This window comes from Dioscorea cayenensis, chromosome 6 (assembly GCF_009730915.1).
Source record: "Dioscorea cayenensis subsp. rotundata cultivar TDr96_F1 chromosome 6, TDr96_F1_v2_PseudoChromosome.rev07_lg8_w22 25.fasta, whole genome shotgun sequence".
Classification (NCBI taxonomy): Eukaryota; Viridiplantae; Streptophyta; class Magnoliopsida; order Dioscoreales; family Dioscoreaceae; genus Dioscorea; species Dioscorea cayenensis.
Window position 1 is genome coordinate 9,444,806 of NC_052476.1, and position 18,245 is coordinate 9,463,050.

The following is an 18,245-nucleotide window of genomic DNA, read 5'->3' on the forward strand; positions in this document are numbered from 1 at the left end:
TACAATCATCCAAGTACCCACAATGGGTTTAGCTCTCCATGGAGCTTAATACAATCAAAGAAATCGAATGTAAAAGCAATGAATCCATAAAGAAACCACCTGGATGGTCGTGTCGATGGTCTTGTGGAGAGTCCTCTACTCGTCGTCCAAAGATTCCTTCATCCGGTATAGGATATGCCTCGATCGAAGCTCCCCTACTAACCTTCTTCCTAATGGAATCATGATGTGGAGCCGTAGAACTTCTCCAAAACCTTGGCCAATACCCCTCGAAACCCTAGCCGAAGTCTTCTCACAAGTTGGGGAAAAGATGGAGAAAAGAATACCAAAATCGGGGTTGAAATCGGATTTAAATAGGGCTGGAATCGGGCGACTGCACGGGCGTGTATGATGTCACACTCCCCTGTGGAATTTTCACACGAGCGTGGATAATTTCCACACGCCCGTGTGGATTCTCTGTTTCTCTGATTTCTCAGCCGGGCTGCTACTGTACTTGCTACAGTGTTTTGCTGCAGCAACCTTCTGCAGCACTATGCCGGAAATACTCCCGAATTCCATACTTTCATTGGGGTAATGCAAACGGGCACACGTTTACGTCATGAATCACTTGCCTCTTCGATGATGTTCACGTTGGTGGATCTCTTGTTCTTGTATGCATAAATCAGAATGTTCGAGTGTGACTGCCTTTGTGCCCCTCCAAATGAATGTGCTCACTCGAATACGAGGAGGTTGGCACACACTCTAGCATCTCACACCTGACCTATGTCTTCGCGTTTGAACCTTAGCAAGATGTCCCCCAAAACAGGTGCATTATGATCCACATTGGCCTATTTCCTTCATACTCGGCCTCACAACCCTACCTGCATAAAAGTAACATAAAAACACATATATTAGTGTAAAAACCTGAGAAAAGTAATGCTCAACATAAGGAATGAACGCTTCGCATTCATATCGCACAAGCACTTATCAAACTCCCCCACGTAAGCTTTTGCTTGTCCTCAAGCAAAAATTAAAACATTTTGTGCATTGATGAAGAAAATATTGAAAGTGCTTGGCCTTAGGTTCACCAAGGTATACAAAGAAAGTATTCTACAAGTAAGGAAAATTTCAACACTAAATACGAAAAATCAATGCTCTAGCTAAAAACTTGTATCAAAAAGGACAACAAACCCGAATTTCGTGTATGTGTGTGAACTCACTCAAAACAACCCAAGGTATACTCCTCAAAGTTCTAAGTACAAGAGACTTATTTATCTACAAAAGTGACAAAAATTTAAAAGATGGTAGTAGCTTCACACATCCTCTAAGGTAGCCCTTTCCAAAGCGGCCGCTAAGGTGGCTTTCACACTTTCGAGGTGGTAGCTTTCACTCATCCTATGAGATAGCTCTTTCTCTCATTAGGGCATAACTAGTATCCGACTTGTGAGAGTAGCTTCATACTTCATAGGTGGTAGCTCTTTCCACCCAACAAACACAAATAAACAATAAAACTATTTTGTTCCTTCTTTTCATTTTCAAAATATTTATTTATTTATTTATTTATTTTTTTTTTTTTGAGCTTAGCACAAGAAAATAAACCTAACTAGTCCCTTTAACATCGAACATGAGTTTCCAATAGAGTTCAAAGAGTGAGTAGTGCACTAAGTGTAAATCGGGCAAAAATTCCTAAAAATTCAAGCAAGAACTAGAGTATGAAAACATTCAATGTTAACAATTCTCCTAGACTTAAGAATACAATCATTGCAACTACGGTGAACCGCCATTGGCTATGTGAGCATGTATCAATCACGAACAATAGAAAAGATGTGCGCATTATGAAACTTCCCCCCACACTTAAGTTGTACATTGTCCTCAATGTACACATGCAAGCTCACTCAAAATATATCATTCAAAAATAGATGTGGAAGAAGCAATCAAAACAAAACTCTCCTGACTCCTAGTGTTGCGTTTGATGAAGCTAATTCATTGGGAGTAATGTTCCAATGGGTTGTGAAGCTCACACGGCCAAGTGCCAAAACACCTTGGCCGTACCCATGACTAAGTCTCAATTTCCAAGAAGACAAGACCATCTGCACGCACACACGAGGATATTCAGTGAAGCTCAAGAAAAACAAAAATAACTCGAGTGTATAAAAGATGAAGCAATGAATACAACTCGATAATGCAAAATAACATAAACTCAGAAGGAAAAATCCTTTCGGAGAGAACAAGTCTAAAAACAAGAAAATAAGATAAAGTAAGATGCATGAAAGTAAAAAGGAAGGTCAAGTGTCGAAGTCGCTCTCAGTCTCCGCTGCTGCTAGTGCTGAAGTGGAAGCATATAGTGGGTCCTCTGGTGCTGGGGTCGAGGAGGGAGGTGCTGGAGGTACTGGCGGTGCCAGAAGAGTCCTCGGCTGCAGGACGAATGATGAGGCAACGTCTCGCTCTAGGATCTGCTGTAATATGTCGAAACACGCCATGAACTCTGTGTACTGAGTGGCTTGCGTAGCCCTAATCTTAGCAACCTCGGCTCGGACGGCTCCTATAGCATTCTCGAGCCTCTCAAAGCGATCATTGGCTCGAGAAGGTGAAAACATACAGACTGGAGGTGGTTCCTCGGCCGCTGGAGGGACCTCGGTGTCCATCGATGCAGGCTGAGGCTCGGGGACGGGCTAAGATGCTCCGGCGTCATCACCCTCATCCTCAGCTATCTCTGGGGCTGGTAATACTAACGCAAAAACCACTATCTGAACCCTGCGGACCTTGCCCATCAACCGCATCGTCTCTAGACCCAGGAGAGTGGGTACACTCGTCTTCTTAGCCCCGTGAATTGATTCCAAGAGACCCATGCCGAGCACTAATCTTGTAATGTAAGGACCCGAGAAGATCGCTCCCAGTCTAGTATACTATCCCTGATGCCTGATGTAATCAGCCAAGTTGTGCCCCAAGTGTATCAGTACGGACTCTACCATCGAGTACAAGTACAACAACTCCTGGCGCCTCAAGACACCAGTACTATTGCCACATCCATTCACCGACCTACTCATGATTGCATGCAAGTATCTGTAGGCTGGCCGGGAAAGGCACGTGGCCTTGGAAACCCCAGGCTCGTAGTGACCCTGACCGCATAGCACTCTGTAAGCTGTCTGCGGGGTCAAGTTTCCAGGATAATCAGTAGGTAACTGTGTGTACTCCTCAGAATCTGTGAATGCCTCCTCGTATAAGCCAAGTAGTATGGAGAACTGCGTAATGCGCAAACTATGTTGGTGTCCAAACACTCTGAACTGAATGGTGCCCAAACTGTTGAAGCTCGCATACACTCTATCAAACTCAAACGAGGAGAGCACCTCCAGTGCAAACTCTCGGATAGCTGGCTCTCTAATTGTCAACAACTGCCGCCGACCCCCCTCTGAAACAAGGTCCTTAATCTCCTCAGCAAACTCATCTCCCTGCTGAAGATCTCGTAATATAGTCGTGTCCAGGAATCGAGTCTGTCCAAAGCGGAGTCTCGATAAGCGCTCATAACGGTCCTAATGTTCGGGAATAGATAATCGCAAGCCCTCGGGCTCAGAGGATGACTCACGTGACCTCTTATCAGTTTGCTTCTTTGTCCTAGGTGCCATGATCTGCCAAATTTAAACCAAATTAGTCAAACAAGTTGATAAAACAATACTGCAGAAATCCAGACAGTCGTGTGGAATTTCCGCATACCCGTGTGGATTCACGGGGTGTGAGAAACGCACTGCCAGGTATCAACAATCTAAAAATACACATCAATAATATCTCTAACTTCGTTCTAAATGTAAATCATTGTTCCAATTGAAGAAACGAAGCATTGTCGACTAGATTAATCAATAGAAATCATGAATTGACGAAGAAGATGAAGAAAATGAAGTTACCGATGAGGAGAAAAGATAAAATAGAGAGTCGGCCGGAAAACTTGCTAAAATCCTACCAACTGCGCAATGGACTCGGAGAATGTTGTGAGAGTGCTTTCGAGGGAAATGGAGTCGTGAAGAAGGATAGAAATCATCCCCTTTTTAAACAGAACTCACGACTTTTGACGTTCTGTGCATCCAGACAGGCGTGTGGAAATTCCCCACGCCTGTGTTCCTCACTTCAAAACTCCACAGGGGCATATGCACGCCCCTGTGCGCTCTAGGGAAAAACTCTCACTGACTTAGACTGATCTCACACGGGCTGCGGAAAATACCCACGCCCGTGCACCAGACCCACAGGGGAAGACACACGCCCCTGTGGCTTCCCTGGTTATCCGAGAAAAATATCAAGTTGCCCGCACGCCCATGCGGAATATCCACACGGGCGTGGGCATTCACATGCCTCAACTCACAGGGGCCGCCGCACGCCCCTGTGTTTTCTCGGGATGGAGGGGGCAACCTGCAGAGTTTCTCACGGGCATGCAGAAATTACCCACACCCGTGCGTGGTTCACAAGGTCGCCCATAGGGGCGAGTCCATGCCCCTGTGTATTCTCGGGAAAATCCGCCCAACTGTGTAGGAAATCACACGCCCGTGCGGAAATTACCCACGGGCATGCATCAATCGCATGGTCGTCCACAGGGCAGCCGCACGCCCCTGTGCCTTCTCTGGATGAGTTCGCAGTACACATCCAAGGGCGTGTGGTAACTCCACACACCTGTTTTTGTTTTCTCTGGATGACTTAGAAAAACCTACAGGCTCTGCAGAACTAATCTGAACATGTTTACACACTCAGAGCCTACCCTATTGTGCAAGATATACCAGATAAAAACACAAAATAGAACTCAAATGACCAAACTTCATCAATTCTCAACAAAAAATATATAAAGAATTCTTTTAAAAACCCACAATAGGATCACAGCACAAGCACTAAAAAATTGAAACACCAACACTTAACAATTTATTCATGCAAACAAACTAAACTAAAAGGTACGAGAACAGTAAACACTTGGGTTGCCTCCCAAGAAGCACTTGTTTAACGTCACTAAGCTTGACGTATCTTTCTTAGCTCACGGGGGTTCATGAATGAAGGTAGCCCCCTTACCCATAACTTGAAAGCATGATGAGCAAAGTCTCTTGAGGGTAGAGGGTGTACTATCGGGCTTCGGACCACCTAGCAATTGTTCGTCCAACTCCCTTGGCTCATGTACGTCTCCAACAGTCTTGGGGCATTTTCGGTGGCGTCTTCGAGCCCTCTTCATTTTCCGGAGCACCTTCTTCAAGATTCCCGGGGTAGATGTTTCCTCTCCAGTCGAATCAAGCATCAGTACTTTTTTATTGCTCTCCTCTTGGTCGAACAAACCTTCATACGAATTCGGGTTGAACATTTCTTGTATATATTCATCAACAATTTCATCAGTAGTGTCTATAATATACAAAGTGTCATCAAAATCGAGAGAATGCCGCATGGCTTCAGCAAGGCGATAAGTGAGTTTATCGTCTCCGACTCTAAATGTGAGCTCTCCGCCATCCATGTCAGTCAATGCTTTGGAAGTCCGCAAGAACGGTCTCCCAAGTATTAAGGGTACATCTGCATCCTCATCAACATCTAGCACTACAAAGTCAACCGGAAAAATATACTTGTCCACCTTGACAAGTACGTTTTCAATGATGCCTCTCGGATGTCGTACCGTTCGGTCCGCCAATTGTAAAGTCATTCGAGTAGGTCTAGGCTCACCCAAGCCTAGCTTTTGGAAGAAAGTATATGGCATGATGTTGATACTTGCCCCTGAATCCGCCAATGGCATTTCCTCACCTAAGTTGCCGATGTTACACGGAATAATGAAGCTTCCCGGGTTTTTCTTCTTGTTCGGCATGTTCTTTTGTAACACAGCCGAGCATGAAGCATCAAGCACTACTGAAGCACTCTCCTCCAATTTTCTCTTGTTGGTCAATAGGTCTTTCAGGAACTTCGCATACTTAGGCATATTAGCCAAAGCCTCAACAAAAGGAATGTTGATGTGGAGTTGCTTGAACAAACTCAGGAACTTCTTATACTGGTCATCCCCTTGGGCGTTCTTCAATCTAGAGGGATAAGGGATTCTTGGCTTGAAAGGTGGGGGTGCCACCTCTTTCTCTTTATTTGCTCCCTTCTCAACCTCGACGACCTCGGGTGCGTGTTCTTTCGGCTTCTCACTTGGAAGCCTCCCTTCCACCTCACGACTGCTTCTCAAAGCGATCGCCTTCACATGTTCTCTCGGGTTGGTTTCCGTGTTGCTTGGTAGACTCCCATGTGGCCTTTCGGAAAGAGATTTAATAATTTGCCCCACTTGATTTTCAAGGTTGTGTAAGGAGGCGGGGTGATTGCGAAGTGTAGCCTCGACTGATTCAAACCTTGTATTTGCCGATTGAATAAATCTAGTCAAGTGCTTCTCGAAATTCGTCATTCGGGTTTCCAAGCACGAAATTGCATTTTTTCCACTTGAGGGGCTTGTTGTTGTTGTTGGAACCCCGATGACCCCATGGTCTTCTGTGGTCCTTGATTACTCCATGAAAAGTTGGGATGACTCTTCCAACTCTGAATTGTAGGTGTTCTTTCGTATGGATTCCCTTGAGGTCTCATTCCATTACCTACAAAGTCGACATTCTCAACTGAAGAAACATCACCAATGATAATTGGGCAATCGGAGGGAGCATGTCCTCCACCACAACTGGTGCAATTGGTCATGGCCGCCACTCTATTCGAAGCTATGAGATCTAGCTTCTTACTCAAACTCTCCACTTGGGCCGCCAATGAAGTTACCGCATCAATTTCATGGAGACCGGCCACCTTTTTCTTCTCTCTAGCATTCCACTGGTAGCTATTTAACCCCATTTCCTCAATCAATTGACGAGCCTCGTCGGGGGTCTTGCTACCTAAGGTACCTCCTGCCGCCGCATCCAAGTGTTGCCTTGTACTCGGGTTCAAACCATTGTAGAAGGTTTGAATAATCATCCACTCCGGGAATCCGTGTTGCGGACACTTGCGCAGGAGTTCCTTGAACCTTTCCCATGTCTCAAGTAGAGACTCCAATTCGAACTGCATAAAGGATGAGATCTCATTCCTAAGCTTTGTTGATTTTCCGGGAGGGAAATAACGGGCTAGAAAAGCTTCTACCATCTCCTCCAATGTAGTGATTGATGCCCTAGGTAATGAGTGTAGCCACTGCTTTGCTTTCCCCTTTAAGGAAAATGGGAAGGCTCTCAATTTGATGGCATCATCTGTTACACCATTTATCTTCAGCATGTCACACACCTCGAGGAAGCTCTCTATATGACTATTTGGATCCTCATCGGCCAAACTGTTGAATTTTTACTGGATCTCTGCGAGCATATGGATGAAATGCTGGCTTTTAGCTCGAAATTCTGAGCTATAATTGGGGGACGCACAATACTCGATTGTGTCCCCAACACTGAAGGTCTGGCATAATCGGATAGTGTCCGTTGTTGCGCATTTTGTTCTGCCATGTTGTCAGATCCTTCTACTTCCAAATCAGCTGGATTAGGCTGTTCTTGTACAGGTTCTTTCCTTTTCCTTCGAAGTGTACGTTCAAGCTCAAGGTCTCCTTCAATCAATATTGATGGATTCCCTTGGGTCATAACCTCGAGCTGCACCAAAACGAAAAAAAAAGAAAATCAGAATGATGATAGAATAAGAAGATATGAAATAGAATGTGTAGTGGAATAGCTAAGAAAACAAAGTGCAAAGTATCTCTAAACGCCTAGCTCCCCGGCAATGGTGCCAAAAACTTGACAAGTTCCCCTTGCTTATGTCCCGCAAGTGCACGGGCTTGTCAAAGTAATAATCCCAGGTGAGCGGGGTCGAATCCACAGGGAGTAGGGAGTGAAAATACTTAATTTGATTCTTAGCTATGTGGAAGATCAATTGTGATAGGTGTGAAATTGATTCAATTCTCAACAATAAAATCAACAAGCGAAAGAGCAAAAGTAAGAAGAGGATAAGACAATCGATAAAGATGGGGTACTTGGATAATGCTTCACCTAGGATAATCGCTTCAAGTGCAAGAACTCTCTATTATGCTTCCTAATCAATGCAATGGTGAGTCGTGGAAAATCCTTACATACATAGTTCCAAATCTAAGGTCAACTATGCCTAACTCTATACATGTCCCGGAGGAGAAATCGAACAATCTCAACACCTCGCACTCGCATAGGGTTGAAATCAACTCTAGGGATTCCAAGTGATAAATCTCTTCCTAAATATAGACCTAACCCTTTGGTCCAGGCGGAAGGTCCCTAGCCACAATTAAGCCCTAGATACTAAGATCCTCTCAACGCTTCACTCCATTGCACGCGTAACTAGGCCCCAGCGGAGGTTCATCCCTTAGACCACTCACACTATTATGGTCGCAAAGAACTCAAGGAACGGAGGTAGAATCTATCATGCCAGAGGGTAAATGGGACGCTCCTGTACCTCTCGACTCACCCTCTCAACCCTCTCCAACCTTGCTTTGTCTAATGCTCGTGGTGTGTCACTCACTCACAAGGTTACCAACAAGAACTCTCAACCCTAGTGTCACTCTAGGGAAAATGTTCATACAATCAAGCATTCAATGTTGGAACTCAAAATAAACATCAATTTATTGAAAGCATAATAAAGAAGTTCAATGAAACGAATACATTCTAGGGTTCACAATCATCCAAGTACACACTAGGGGTTTAGCTCTCCATGGAGCTTAATACAATCAAAGAAATCGAATGTAAAAGCAATGAATCCATAAAGAAACCACCTCGATGGTCGTGTCGATGGTCTTGTGGAGAGTCCTCTACTCCTCGTCCAAAGATTCTTTCGTTCGGTATAGGATACGCCTCGATCGAAGCTCCCCTACCAACCTTCTTTCTAATGGAATCACGATGTCGGAGCCATAGAACTTCTCCAAAACCTTGGCCAATACCCCTCGAAACCCTAGCCGAAGTCTTCTCACAAGTTGGGGAAAAGATGGAGAAAAGAATACCAAAATCGGGGCTGAAATCGGCTTTCAATAGGGCTGGAATCGGGCGACTGCACGGGCGTGTATGATGTCATACGCCCCTGTGGAATTTCCACACGGGCGTGGATAATTTCCACACGCCCGTGTGGATTTTCTGTTTCTCTGATTTCTCGGCCGGGCTGCTACAGTACTTGCTACAATGTTTTACTACAGTGCCTTCTGTAGCACTATACCAGAAATACTCCCGAATTCCATACTTTCATTGGGGTAACGCAAACGGGCACACGTTTACGTCGTGAATCACTTGCCTCTTCAATGATGTGCACGTTGGTGGATCTCTTGTTCTTGTATGCATAAATCAGAATGTTCGAGTGTGACTGCCTTTGTGCCCCTCCAAATGAATGTGCTCACTCGAATACGAGGAGGTTGGCACACACTCTAGCATCTCACACCTGACCTATGTCTTCGCGTTTGAACCTTAACAAGATCTCCTCCAAAATAGGTGCATTATGATCTACATTGGCCTATTTCCTTCATACTCGGCCTCACAACCCTACCTGCATAAAAGTGACATAAAAACACACATATTAGTGTAAATACCCGAGAAAAGTAATGCTCAACATAAGGAATAAACGCTTCGCATTCATATCGCACAAGCACTTATCGATAATTAAAGTAAAAGAGAGAAGAGAAAGCACAAGGAATAAAGAGGTGTAATCAATAGCAAAATGGGGTACTCAGATAATGCTCATTTTACGATTATTGTTTCAAGTGCAAGACTAACATTATGGATCCTAATTGAAGTTTTATGAGTCGCCGAGATCCAACAACACATGGTCCCAAACCTAATGTTAACCGTGACTAGTCCTTTACACTATGCCCTAGCAGAAAGGGATACTCTCGATGCCTTATACAGTGTAGGACTGCTTGAAGCTTTAGCGATTACAAGTGATAAAGCTTATTCCCTAATATAAATCTAACCCTTTGGTCCAGTGAAAGATCCCTAATCATGATTATGCCCCAGCACTAATGATTATATCAACACTTCACTCTATTGCTCTCAAAAATAAGCCCTAGTGGAGTTTATCTCTTACCATTGATAAGTGCTTGTGTACTAAGAATATGAAGTATTCTATTCTTATGATGAGCATTACTTTTATTAGGTTTTATGGCTAATACTTGTGGTTTTGTGTTCTTTTGCGCATATAGGGTTGTGGAGCTAATTAGAGAAGAAAGGAGCCAAAGTAGATTGCAAATGCATTATGTTGAAGGAATCTTCAAGTGGATACACGAAAAGACGCAAGTTGTGCTAGAAGACATATGAGTGTATGCCAACCTCTATTATGCTTGATGGAATATGTAAATTGGAAGGGTACAAACGGAGTCACTCTCATGTGTTCCAACTTGTGCAAGGCTATCAAGATTCCCGTAAAATATGCTGTTGGCGGAGTAATATGTAAATTCAGGAGTATTTTCCCCGTTTGTGTTGCCTCGATGAAAAGTGTGGATTCGGGAGTATTTTAGCCGAGTACTGTAGCAGAGTATTGTAGCAAATCACTATAGTAATGTACTGTAGTAGTTACTGTTCATAGATCGCTGAAAAACCAAGTTTTGTAGATTCACAAGGGCATGTGAAATGTCCACACGCCCGTATGGATTCCCGATTCCAGCCATATATAAAGCCGTGATTCAGCCCGATTTTAGAATCCTTCTTTCCATCTTTTCTCCATCATTTGAGAAGCTTGCGGATAGGGTTTAGAGGGCTTTGTCAAGGCTTTTGGAGTGGTTCTATGGCTTCGACACTGTGTTTCTCTTGGAAGATAGTCATTGGGAGAGCTTTCGTCGGCATCGATCCGGCGAGGGGTACCCTAGACTTGACAAGAGGACCTTTGGAAAGGACGAGACTACTCCACAAGACCATCGACACTAATACTAACAGCGTTTTTCTAATGGATTACATGGTTTTTACTTTTGATTTCTGACAACACTCCTTGCTTATGTCCCGCAAGTGCACTGCTTTGTCAATATAATAAAATTCGAGATGAGTGGGGTATCGTATACATAGGCAGTAGGGAATGAAAACACTTAAATTGTTTCTTAACTAAGTGAAAGATGAATAGTGATATGCGTGAAAATATGTGAAATAACAAAAGTAAAAGAACAAGAAAGAGAGCACAAGTAAAGGAGAAGGTAAAGTAATCGATATAAATGGAGTACCCGGATATTGTTCCGCCTAGGCCAATTGTTTTAAGTGCAAGAACTCCCTATTATACTTTCTAACTGATTCTATAATGAGTCATGGAGATTCTTAAATACATGGTCCCAAATCTAATGTCAGCCATGCCTAACTCTATACAAGTCATGGAGGAGAAAATGAATAACCTCTCAACCTCACACTCGTATAAAACTGCAATGAGTTCTGGGGATTCCAAGTGATAAATCCTCTTCCTAGATGTAGACCTAACCCTTCGGTCCCGGTGGAAGGTCGCAAGCCACAATTAAGTCCTAGGTGCTAAAATCGCTTCAACGCTTTACTCCTTTGCACCCGCAACTAAGCCACAGTGAAAAGTCATCCTTTAGCCCATTCACTCTACTATGACCACAAAGAACTTGAGGAAATGGAGGTAGAATAAATTACACCTGAGGGGAAAGGGGATGCTCTGCTACCTCTCGACTCATCCTCTCAACCCTCTCCAATCAATCTTTGTCTAACTCTCGTGGTGTCTCACTCACTCACAAGGGTTACCAACAAGAACTCTCAACCCTAGTGTCACTCTAAGGGAGTATTCATACAATCAAGCATTTAAGATTGGAACTCAAATAAAATATCAATTAATTGAAAGCATAATAAAGGGGTTCAATAAAACGAATACATCCTAGGGTTCACAAATATTAAAGTACCTACTAGGGAGTTTAGGTCTCCATGGGGCTAATTACAATAAATGAAATCAAATTTAAAACAAATAATCCATAAAAAACCCCCTCAATAGTCATGGCGGTGGTCTTGTGGAGAGTCCTCTACTTGTCCAAGGGACCCATTGTCTGCCTAGGGTAGACCTCGCCGGATCTGTGCCGACAAAAGCTTTCCCACTAACCTTCTTCGAAACGAAGTGTAATGTTAGAGCCATAGAACCTCTCCAAATCCTTAGCCAATACCTCTCAAAACCCTAGTTAAATCCCTCTCTCAAGTTGGGGAAAAGATAGAGAAAAGAATGCTGAAATCGGGGCTGAAATCGGCCTTAAATAGGGCTGGAATCGGGAATCCACAAGCTCATGTGGGTGTCCCTGTGGATTTTTCGCAGGGGCGTGTGGAATTTCCACAGGCCCATGTGGATTCTCTGTTTTACTCCTTTGGCTGGATGTGAACAATACCTGCTACAGTGTTGCTATAGTACCAGCCCGAAACACTCCTGAATCCATGTTTTCATCGAGGTAACGTAAACGGGCACACATTTACGCTATAGATCGCTTTGGTTCTTCAATAAACGGACATATTGGTGGAGATCTTGTTATACATACACAAGCTGGAATGTTTGAATGTGACTGTCCTTGTGCTGCTTCAAATCATTGTGCTGACTTGAATACTAAGAGGGTGGCACACATTCTCGCAACTTAAACCCAACTTATGTCTTCGCGTTTGAACCTTCTCAAGACTTTCTCCAAATGGTGCATTCACGAACTCCATTGGCTTCTTTCTCTAACCTTTGGTTTTACAACCCTATATGCATGAAAGTAACATAAATGCACACATATTATCGTTAAAACTCGAGAAAAGTAATGCTCATCATAAGGAAAGAGCACTTCATATTCTTATCACACAAGAACTTATCAAACTCCCCCACACTTAAGCTTTTGCTCTTCCTCAAGCAAAAATTAAAACATTATGTGCATAGATGACGGAAATATTGGAAGTGCTTGCCCTTAGGTTCACCAAAGCATACAAAGAGGGCATTCTACAAGTAAGGGAAGTTTCAACACTAAATACGAAAAATCAATGCTCTAGATAAAAACTTGAATAAAAAAGGACAACAAACCCAAAATCATGTAAGTGTGTGAACTCACTCAATACAACCCAAGTATACTGCTCAAAGTTATAAGTACAAGGGACTTATTTATCTATAAACAGTAACAAAATTTCAAAGATGGTAGTAGCTTCACACATCCTCTAAGGTAGCCCTTTCCAAAGCGGCCACTAAGGTGGCTTTTACACTTTCGAGGTGGTAGCTCTTTCTACCAGAGTGGTAGCTTTCACTCATCCTATGAGATAGCTCTTTTCCTCATTAGGGCATAACTAGTATTCGACTTATGAGAGTAGCTTCATACTTCATAGACGGTAGCTCTTTCCACCAAACAAGCACAACTAAACAATAAAACTATTTTTGTTCTTTCTTTTCATTTTCCATTTTTTTTCACAAATAACAAAAGAAACAATAAGACTAGTTCCTTTAACACAAAACATGAGTTTCCAAAAGAGTTTAAAGAGTAGGTAGTGCAACAAGTGTCAATTGGGCAAAAATTCCTACAAATTCAAGCAAAAACTAGAGCATGAAGACATTCAATGTTAAAAATTCTCCTAAACTCAAGAATATAATCATTGCAACTAAGGTGAACCGCCATTGGCTATGTGAGCATGTATATCAATCAAAATTAATATAGAAAAGATGTGTGCACTATACACGAGGGGGTTTAGTGGAGCTCAATAAAACAAAAACAACTCGAGTATATAAAAGATAAAGCAATGAATATAACTCGAGGCAACAAAACAAAAATAAACTTAGAAGGAAAGTACTTTCTGAGTATACAAGTCCAAAATAAAAATGCAGAACTAATAAGACGGAAGAAAATAAATCAAGTGTCAGTACTGCACTCTGGCTCCTCTGCTGCTGCGGGTACTAGATTAAAGGGTGCTGGTGGAGGTGGTGATGGTGATGCCAGAGGGGTCTGAGGAGTCCTCAGCTGCAAGACAAATGATGAGCCAACATCTCACTGTGAAATCTGCTGTAACGTGTCGAAACGTGCCATGAACTCTATATACTGTGCGGCCTGCGCACCCTGAATGTCAATAATCTCTTCTCAGACCTCAGCGACGTCTGTACGTATCATCTCCACAGCACTCTCGAGCCTCTCAAAGTAATTATGGGCTCGAGATGGTGAAAACATGCGTATTGGGGGTGGGTCCTCTACTACCAGAGGTGCCCAGTCTCCATCATACTAGCTGAGGCTCGGGAATAGGCTGAGAAGCCTCGGTATCATCACCCTCATCATCAGCTATCTCTGGAGCTGGTAGAACCAAAGCATAAACTCCCGTCCAAAACCTGCGGACCATACCCATCAATCTCATTGTCTCTAACCAGAGGGGTGCTGGTATTATCGTCTTCTCGGCCCCTCTTACTGTGTCTCGTAGACCCATCCCCAAGATGAGTCTAGTAATATATAGGCCCGACAAAATGACACCCAGCCTATGATATTGTCATTGATGCATCAGATACTCCTCTAAAATGTGTCCCAAATGAACCGGCTTGTTCCATTCCATGGAGTATAAATATAAAAGTTCCTGCTTGCTTAGGACTCTCGTGCTATCGCCACGACCGTTCACTAACCTACTCAGGATGGCATGGAGATATCTGTAACTAGGTTGAGAGAGGCATGAGGCCTTAGACACTCCTGGTTCATACCGCCCCTTACCACATAGTATTTTATATGTGCCTCCTGGGGGATAAGCCTCCCATAATGTCAATTGGAAGATCCTCATATTCCTCAGTTTCAGTATACTTATCATATAAACCAAGCCTAACGGAGAACTGTGTGATGCTCATACTATGATACTGCCCAAAATCTTTGAAATGAATGGTGCTAACGCTATCGAAGTGAGCAAAAGAACTGTGAAACTCGAATGAGGCGAGCACCTCTAATGTGAGTAGGTGGATAGTAGGATCACGAATAATCAACAGCTTGCGCCAACTACCCACCGATAGTAGCTCCTCGACCTCATCAGCCATGTCATGTGCTTATTGCACCTCCTTAAGTGAGTTTACATCTGAGATTTGTGTTTGACCAAACTTAAGCTTTGCTAGTCTCTCAAATCGAGCTTGATGGTCGGGAAGTGTGAATTCCATGCTTTCCGGCTCAGGAGTAGTCTCTCTAGGATGTTTACCAGCTGTCTACTTCGATCTAGGGGCCATACCTACATGTATTGGAAGGAAATCAATCAGATTCATTCATAACTCAATACTGCAAGAATCCACACAGGGCGTGTGGAAATTCCAAGTACCCGTGTGTATTCACTAGGCGTGAAAATCGCACGGCCGTTGTGGCAAATTCCGCAAATACAGCTCCATCTCACTTCCAGAGCATGTCAAAAACAAATCATAATCATTCTAGCAAGAAACCGAGGCATATTAGCTAGTTTAATTGAACAAAATCAAATAGAATCAAAGAAAATTGGTGAAGAGAGAAAATAAGGGTTTACCGATGAGATGAAGCTAAGACACCTGAAATCGGTGAAATACTCAATTATTCGACTCAAAACCAACAATGGGAGGTCGGGAGAATGTCAGAGAATGTTTTCTGAGTGTTTGAAGGTCTGCTTATGAATAGGGTTTAAACAATTTATCAAGAGAGAATGCAGCTTTCTGATTCCTGGAGATCCCCACGGGCGTACGAAAATCACCCACACCCATGTGCCTCTACATGAGGGACTCAGAGGGGCAGACACATGCCCCTGTGCGCTCTCGAGAAAACACTCAACCTCTCTGAACACATCCACACGGGCATACAGAAAATACCCACGGCCATACTCCTGACTCACAGGGGTACCCACACTCTCTTGTGCCTTCTCGAGATGAAGAGAGCTCTTCTGTAAAGTTTCGCACGGGTGTACGAAAATTACCCACGCCCGTGTGTTTTTCACAAGTTCACCCAAAGGGGCAAGTCCACGCCCCTGTATGCTATCGGGATAAGTTGCCAAGTCTCTGCAGGAAAATGCACGCCCATGCGAAAATTACCCACGGGCGTGTGAAAGTCATGAGGTCGCTCACAGGGGCGAGACCACGCCCCTGTGCCTTCTCTGGATGAGCTCAAAATACAGATCCACGGGCTTGTGAAAATTTCACACGCCTGTGCTTTTTCCCTGGATGGCTTAAAAACTCTACAGACTCTGCAGAAAATTCTTGAACATGTTTACACACTCAGAGCCTACCTATTATGCGAACTATACCAATGAAAAACATGAGAGATAGCTCAAACGAACAAAACTTCGCTAAATCCACATAAAAACACATGTTGAAATTAAAACTCACAATAAAATCACAGCAAAAGCATCTAAAAATCAAGACACCAACATTCAACACTTTAGTCGTGCAAACAATAAACTACTAACTAAGAAAATAGTAAACACTTGGGTTGCCTCCCAAGAGTGCTTGTTTTACGTCACTAAGCCTGACGTACCTTGTCTTACCTCACGGGGGCTTATGAAGGAAAAATACTTCCTTGTCATCATTACTAACCTCCCCTCCATAATATGGTTTCAGCCTATGTCCATTCACCTTGAACGTACTATTCTCCGGATGGGTAATCTCAATAGCTCCATGAGGTGAAACTTCGGTTACCATATAAGGGCCAAACCATGTAGACTTGAGCTTCCCCGGAAATAACCGTAGATGAGAATTAAATAGTAACAGCTGATCGCCCACTTTGAACTCTTTCGGATTCTTAATGTGCTTGTCATGCCACTTCCAAATTCTTTCCTTATATATCCTTCCATTCTTATATGCTTTCAACCTCCATCTATCTAGCTCGTTGAGATGTAACATTTTTTGCTCCCCCGATTTGCTCAAGTCAAGATTCATTGCCTTGATTTCCCAATATGCTTTATGCTCTAATTCCATCGGCAAATGACAGGATTTTCCATACACCAAGTTATAGGGAGTGGTCCCTATTGGAGTTTTGTACGCTGTTCGATGAGCCCAAAGTGTGCCATCTAACCGTTCCGACCAATCTCGCTTTCCTTGTTCCATGGATTTGGTGAAGATCCTCTTAAGCTCTCTGTTTGGGACTTCCACTTGTCCACTTGTTTGCAGGTGGTAGGCGATAGCGAGATGATGATGTACTCCATAATGCTTCAACACTTTTGCAAGCTGTGTGTTGCAAAAATGGGTTCCCCGATCACTAATAAGGATTCTTGGAGCCATGAATCGAGTAAACAAACTCTTTAAAAACTTCACCACAGTTCTCGCATCATTAATTGGAAGACTTTGTGCCTCCACCCATTTAGTAATATAGTCAACTGCAACCAGAATGTATTGATTACCATTGGACTTCGGAAACGGCCCCATAAAGTCAATTCCCCATACATCAAACACCTCACAAAACTGCATCGGATTCTGAGGCATCTCATCTCTTTGTGATTGGTTTCCAGCCCTTTGACAACTGTCGCATCATAAAACGAATTGATGAACATCCTGGAACAAAGTTGGCTAATAAAACCCAACGGCCAAAACTTTCTCAGCAGTTCGGCTTGAAGCATAATGCCCCTCCAACGGGACCCGTATGACAGTGCGCAATAATATTCCAACACTCCTCCCTTGAAACACATCTTCGAACCACATGATCTGCATAAATACGGAATAGGTAGGGATCATCCAAAAAATAGTTCTTCAAGTCATTGAAAACATTTTCTACTATTGAAAATTGTGGCCCTGCTTCAACACCTTTCCTGACAAATAGTTTGCAAAATCCATGAACCATGGAGTATTCTCTGACTCTGCTTCCTGTATTGCATATAGATGTTCTTCAGGGAAGAAGTCATTGATTTCCTTGGTTGCCGGTTCTTGTCCCCTCACAACCTTCCAATCTTGAAAGGTGATGTGTAACCACATTTTTGGTTCCCCTCTTATCTTTTATTTCCATATCAAATTCTTGTAACAATAAGATCTAGCGAATCAATCTCGCCTTTGCGTCCACCTTGTTCATGAGATAATGAAGTGTCAAATGATCTGTGAACACTGTGGCCCTAGATAAAATGAGGTTTGGTCTGAACTTGTCGAAAGCAAACACCACAGCTAACAACTCCTTTTCGGTGGTTGTATAATTCTATTGAGCACTTGTGAGAGTCTTGCTAGCATAATAGATCGATCAAAACTGCTTATCTTTCCGTTGCCTCAGGACTGCTCCCACGGTGTAGTCACTTGCATCACACGTAGCTCAAATGCTTCATTCCAATCCGGTATTGTCAAAATTAGTGCTTCCACTAATCTCTCCTTCAACAAATTGAATGCACTCTGATAAGTGCTTGAGTAAACATATTTTTATATATGTTCTACATGCATTGAGCATCATTTTT

The 18,245-nt window shown here is 43.2% G+C and overlaps 1 non-coding gene across 1 annotated transcript; it reads left to right on the forward strand.

Annotated features, from left to right (window-relative positions):
- The first annotated feature begins 6,919 nt into the window (after nucleotides 1-6,919).
- Nucleotides 6,920-7,026, forward strand: LOC120264037. The gene has a single exon (XR_005537219.1). It is a non-coding gene; the product is annotated as a small nucleolar RNA R71 (small nucleolar RNA).
- Nucleotides 7,027-18,245: the final 11,219 nt, after the last annotated feature.